The 6,013-nt window shown below is 51.4% G+C and overlaps 1 protein-coding gene across 2 annotated transcripts in view; it reads left to right on the top strand.

Annotated features, from left to right (window-relative positions):
* Positions 1 to 5,685: 5,685 nt before the first annotated feature.
* The window catches only part of TMEM184B (transmembrane protein 184B), a 49,603-nt gene continuing 49,275 nt past the window's right edge, over positions 5,686 to 6,013 (top strand). For both annotated transcript variants that reach the window (XM_069082134.1, XM_069082133.1), the window contains exon 1: positions 5,686 to 5,818. The gene's annotated coding sequence lies outside the window, so the exon portion shown is untranslated. The remainder of the gene's footprint in view (positions 5,819 to 6,013) is intronic.

Here is a 6,013-nt window from a genome sequence, read left to right as displayed (position 1 = left end):
CCGTGAAACGCACACCACGCTCCGAGCTGCATCCAATCAGCGCTGAAGCAGTGAGCGCGTCATCCTGTTCTTCCCCAGTGATTTGCTTGCTGGCGCCATTGAGAGCAGTGCCGAGGAGGAGAGCTGAGGCAGGACAACATAAGCCCTCCCCTGAAAATAAGCCTTCTGGTGTTTTTCTTTCCAAAAAAAATAATAAGACAGTGTCTTATTATCGGGGAAACACGGTATTGGGGGCTCTAAGACAAAAAGGAAACATCTCCTGTCCTCAATGAGCTTACATTCTAATGGAAAGCTAAAGAAGATATGTCCAGATGGATGCTGAATTCAATAACTATAGTGGCTAATAACTATGTCGGGCTATAAGGTTTACAGAGTGCTTGTTTGGTCCTCACAGAAACCCATTTTATAGATGAGGAAACTGAGCCAGGTAAAGCCATTTGCCCAGGGTCACGAAGTTGGGGAGCCTAATTTTGCTTGGGGCTTCCTGACTCCAAGTCCAGGTCAGGACTACAGTAACCTAAAGGAAAAGAACTGCCCCTCCAAAAGAAGCCAAGCGGTTGGGGGGGACCTGGTCTTGGCCCTGGAGAAGGTAGGAGGAAGTGCATTGCCCTCCTCTCCTGGGTCTATGGGCACTGAACAGTGCATACAGCGCCAGATGCCTCGACTGATTGAACTGAACTGCTTGTCTCTGTTACAAGGGAAGGCTCACTGGGTGAGGGGGGGACAGATAGATCTAGAAATGACTGAAATGTAAAAGAATGGAATGGGGGGGTAGCATCAATAACATTTAAATTTAAAAAATTCTTCAAAGAAACTCATTTAGAATAGGTCAATAAGTATCCTACACACACAAGGATGGCCTCTATTTGGACACTTTGTTCTACTCTCCCCTAGGGAGCACATGGGTTTGGGTTTAGGAGGACCTGAGTTCAAATCCTGCCTAGACACTTACTAGCTGTGTGACCCTGGGCAAGTCACTTAACCTCCATCTCCCTCAGTTTCCTCAACTGTAAAATGGGGATCACGATGGCACCTACTTGCAGGCTTGTTGTGAGGATCAAATGAGATGTTTGTAGTGCCTGGCACATAGTAGGTGTGTTTTTAAGTACTTATTCTCTTCCTGTCCCCTCTATCCCCTCCACTGAGGTCTATTGTGCATCATAGGTTTGGGGCTGATCTTCAAGGACCTCCTCAGTTCTAGGACGACCAGGGTGGGAGGCAGGGTGGTCTGTAGAAAGAATGCTGGGTGTGGAGTTTAGTCTGGAGGAGAGAGAACTGGAGCCTGGGGGCCTGAGCTCTGATTCCAGGTGTGAAGAGCGATTAGAGCACAGAACCAGGGTCCTTGGGCTGCAAAGGGGCAAGTTCAGGCCGGGCAGGTGAGGCGGTTCCCCTCTGTGGATGTCACTGTGGGTGGTTGGGTGACCTTGAGGGCGTTCTTGTTCAGGTAGGGGTTAGACTGACTGGCCACTGAAGTCCCTTCCAACTCTGAGATTCTGACCTCAGAGGACCAGGGTTCAAATCCGGTCTCCACACTCGGCCTGTGTGATTTGGGGCAGGCCTTGTGCCTCTCAGCCTCATTCCCCTCATGTGAGCTCTAAGAAGACAACAACATGATGTCTGAGGCTCCCCCCGGCCAGGCCCCTGATGCTGTATCCATGAGGGCTCCTGTACCCACTTCTTGGTTCTGGGAAGCCAACCTTCTGACCCTCATAAACTTCCTCCAACACATTTAGCTGACGCTGTGAACAACTTCTCCATCCCCTGCCATCCCGTGAGATGATGCTTGCTTCATCTCCGGTACTGAAAACACCAACACCTGGCATCCCTAATTTAGGGCCATTAGCAACAATTAGAACGATTAGCTTTGGTTTGAGTTCTTTGGGGGGAGCAACACTCTGCTCAGGCAGGAAGTGGTTCTGGGAAATTCTTTTGCCTTTCAGAGTCAGGGAAGCAAATGCCTCCCAAGTCCTTCCTAATAGACCCCAGAACACAGTTCAGGGGTGGCAGCATTTCTGTTCCCAAGAGGCTGGAACGACTGGCTGGCATGGGTTTCTCTTGGCACAACCTTCAAGAGCCAGACACCTCCTCCAGGCAGTGAGAGCTCAGAGGAAGCCTCCAGGCAGTCATCTGTGCCTAAGACTCGAATCCAGGTCTTCCTGACTGAGAGGTCAGCTCTCCCATCACTACAGCAGAGTGCCTACCACTATTGGCCAACGTCCTTCCTTAAAAATGGTGCTGAGGACCGGACACACTGCTCCAGACGTGCCCTGATCCAAGACCAAATAAGCTGAGACTCCGTCACAGAATACCCAAGCTGGGGAGGGCCCTCAGGGACCCCAACCAACCCTTTCACTTTATACCAGAGCGTGAGATGACAAGATCATAAGCCCAGAACTGGAAGGGCCCTACTGTGGATTCCTGTCCACATTAGGGCTTCAGTACAGCCTTCTGGACAAGATGGGCTGTGGGGCTGGTTGTGCTCAGGGGTATGTGATAGGGACGAGGGGAGGGCCCTGGGAGCAGGGGCTGGTGAGGACTTCCCTAGGGGCCAAAACAGGCAGATTTCCCAAGGCTGGGGTTGGCCCTGGAGTCACGAAAACCTTGAGGTCAAATCTAGGCTCATACACGACTGCTCATTTTCCTCATCTGTAAAATGAAGGAAGTGGGGAACCACTGCAGTATCTTTGCCGAGAAAACCCAAACTGGGTCATGAAGAGTCAGACACGACTGACCACCACAGCAGAAATGGGGAGGAACCTGGCTGCTGGGGCTCAGAAAGGGAAGGGTAATTCTGACCTTATGATGGTGCATGTCCAAAATACCCGTCACAGTATGATGCCCCTCACAAGTAAAGTACAGCACTTTACAGTTTATGCAGACTGAATACGTCTGCCTTTGATCTTCGAAGCTCTCTGAGGGCTGACAGGCTGTGGCTATTGCTCCATTGTACAGATGAGGAAGCTGACCAAACTTCCAGGATTCACAGATACTATTAATAGACCCATAAATGACTGTTTCAGACTCACGATGCCTGACTTGAATCTCACACTCATCAGGGACCACAGGATTTCAGAATTAGAAACTAAGATGGAATTCAACTTCTAATTTGACAGAGGAGGAAACTGAGGCTCAGAGAGGGGTGTGAGTTGTCCAGGGTCACATACTTAGTGTCTGAGGCAGGATTTGAAGGTTCCAAGTCCGGCATTCTGTTCACTACAGGTCACTGGTTCGGGGTTCAAAGCAGAACTTCATCTATTGCTCTCTTGCCCTTTGGAAGCTCCTTCAGAGAAGGGGCTTCAACAGGAGAGTGAGGGAGAGTAGGGTGGACCTTGAGAGGGGGTGGCCTGTGGTGGTATTGGGCGTGGAACCTCTGCCTAATCCCAGGGAGGCTGAAACTCGACTCTGTGTCCAACTAAGTGAACTTGAAAATAACCCACATCTGCATACCCATCCCTTCTCTGAAATAAGGGAAGAAAATGCTTAATTACTATGGCTCCTGCTTTTCTAAAGCTTTTCCTAAACACTTTCCCTACGACTACCCTGTGGGGCAGACGATGCAAGGAGCGTTTCCCCATTTTACAGATGTGAAAACTGAGGTCCAGAAAATACTGTGAGAGACAAAGTAACTCGGTAGAAAGACTTGGTCTTGAATTCCATTTCCACCACTTATTATGTGTGTGACCTTGGGCACAAGCCCACTATTAGAGAATTCAGTTCCCCCATCCCAGAATGTTGATCAATCCATCTACTAACAAGCATTTATTAAACACCTTCTGTGTGCCGAGTATGGTACTAAGCTCTTTTTTACAATTGTTCTCTCATTTGATCCCTGTAACAACCCTGGGAAGGATGTACTATTATTATCCCCATTTTACAGCTGAGGAAATTGAGGCAGGTGGAGGTTAAGTGACTTGCCCAGGGTCACACAGCAGGTAAACACCTAAGGCAGGATTTGAACTCAAGCCCAGGGCCAGTACTCTATCTGCATAGGGCTTGGCCCATAAAGATCAATGTCTTCTACCCCAGGAACAATATAGTTTGTGTCCGGAGTGAGGCCTGGAAGACCCAGGGGAGCAGGAGCCATTCCAGGCCTAATCTATGTCTTGGGGGACCTAGGGGACAGGGAAAGGCTCTCTGACCCAATTTCCATTTAAACATATCCTTCACTCACTCCCCTCCCCTTGCATCTAGTTTAATTTCCATCCTCGGATAATTCACTCTTGCCCTAGGACAGCAGATCAGGGAATGAAGGGAGAGGAGACACTTGGAGAGGAGGTTCCCTGAGGCCTGGGGTCTCCACCTGGCCTCTCCCCCAAAAGCATTTTTTTAAGTTAAATTTTTTTCAAGTATCAGGCATTTTCCCCTCCTTCCCACTTTCTCTATCCCTGTAAAAAAGGTAAAGAAAAAAAAGACCAAAAGAAAAAGAAGGGGGAATGCCTTATAACAGACACTCAGAGGCAAGCCAAGCACAGTGTGCCCTTGGCCAGGTGCAAAGGGCTCCTCACAGCCTGCTCCGGGGCCCATTGCCTCTGTCTGGGGGCAGGCCTACCCATCCCTACCCATCAGTGCTCCCGATACAGGGCTGGCCATTGCATTGTTCAGGGCTCTTAGGGTTTTCCAGCGTATTTGTTAGCAATGTGGTCCCATAAACTGTCTTTGTGATTCCTCATAGGTATCATTATCACTCCTAAGAGGCACGTGCCCAGAGTCACACAGTCAGTAAGTGTCAGAGGAGGGAGGGGTGCTAATAAAAATTAAAATAGCTAACAATTATGGAGTGCCTACTGTGTGCTAAGTGCTCTCATTTGGTCATCATCCCCAACCTTGGGAGGGAGGTGCATTTTACAGATGAGGAAACTGAGGCAAAAGGGTTAAGTGACTGGTCCAGGGTCATACAGCTTTTAAGTGTCAGAGGAAGGGTTATTATAACAAGAACTAACATTCATACAGTGCACACTCTGTGCCAAGCGGTGTGCTAAGTGCCTTGGTCTCCACTACACTCCTGGGAGATAGGTGCTATTATTGTCATTCCCATTTTATAGCAAAGGAAACAGAGACAAGCAGAGGTTAAGTGACTGGTCCAGGGTCACATGGCTGGTAAGTGTCAGAGGAGGGATTCTCCTGGTGATCTTGGAGCCCGGGAGACCTTCAAATCCTGTGCCCGTTATTACCGGCTTTGGGGCCTTTCCTATGGTCCATCACCTCTCTCAGCCTCGTTTTCTTCATCTGGAAAATGGGGATAAGAATGACTGGAGCACCCAGCAGGCTCCACTGTAAGGCCTGTGTCAATGTCAGTGATACTGACGAAGGTCGGGTCAGTTTCATAGCCAGTGGGGGGGGGCGGGTAGGAGGACTGGAGGATGCTCTAGGAGCGAGCCAAGAAGAGGAAGAAGGGAAAGAAAAGGGCAGAAGGGAGAGAGTAAGAGAAAAGAAAGAGAGTAAAAGGAGACCAGAGGAAAGAAAAAGAGGAAAGGAGGAAAAGAAAAACAGAGCGGAGAGAAAAGGAGGGAAAGATAAATGCACAGGAAGGAAGGAAAGAGAAAGAAAAAGACAAGGGCGGCAGAGAAGCCAGGGCGGGGAGTGCGGTCCCTTTAAGGCGCCGCGGGTGAGCTCAGCTCAGCCGGCCCCGCCCCCTCTGAGGCTCCTCCTCTCCCTCCGCCCCCGCCCCCCGGCGGCGGTGGCGGCCCAGTGCGCCTGCGCGCCTTCTCAGCGGCTCCCGGCGCTGCTCCAGTCATCTCGGCCCCGGCGGCTGCACAGGCACCAGAGGGACTCGGGCTCCAGCCGCCGCCGCCTCCACGGCCCGCCATGGGCTCCTGAGGTAAACTGCCGCCCTTCACCCGGCCGAGTTGGCTGGGAGATGGAGGGAGGGCGGGCCCATGGGGCCGGAGGGCTGGGGGGGGGGACCGAGGGGGGCGGAGCCGGGAGGAAGAGGAGGAGATGTTCCCCCCACCCCGCACCCCCCTCCCCCCCGGCGCCCTCGCTCCGCCCCCCCCCCCCCCCCCCCCCCCCCCCC

The sequence above is a fragment of the Petaurus breviceps genome, unplaced genomic scaffold, assembly GCF_028583685.1.
Source record: "Petaurus breviceps papuanus isolate PSGF00001 unplaced genomic scaffold, PetGlider_PUasm1.0 156, whole genome shotgun sequence".
In the NCBI taxonomy this organism is placed as follows: domain Eukaryota; kingdom Metazoa; phylum Chordata; class Mammalia; order Diprotodontia; family Petauridae; genus Petaurus; species Petaurus breviceps.
The sequence above is the reverse complement of the archived record's forward strand: the minus strand, read 5'-3'. Positions and strand labels throughout refer to the sequence as shown.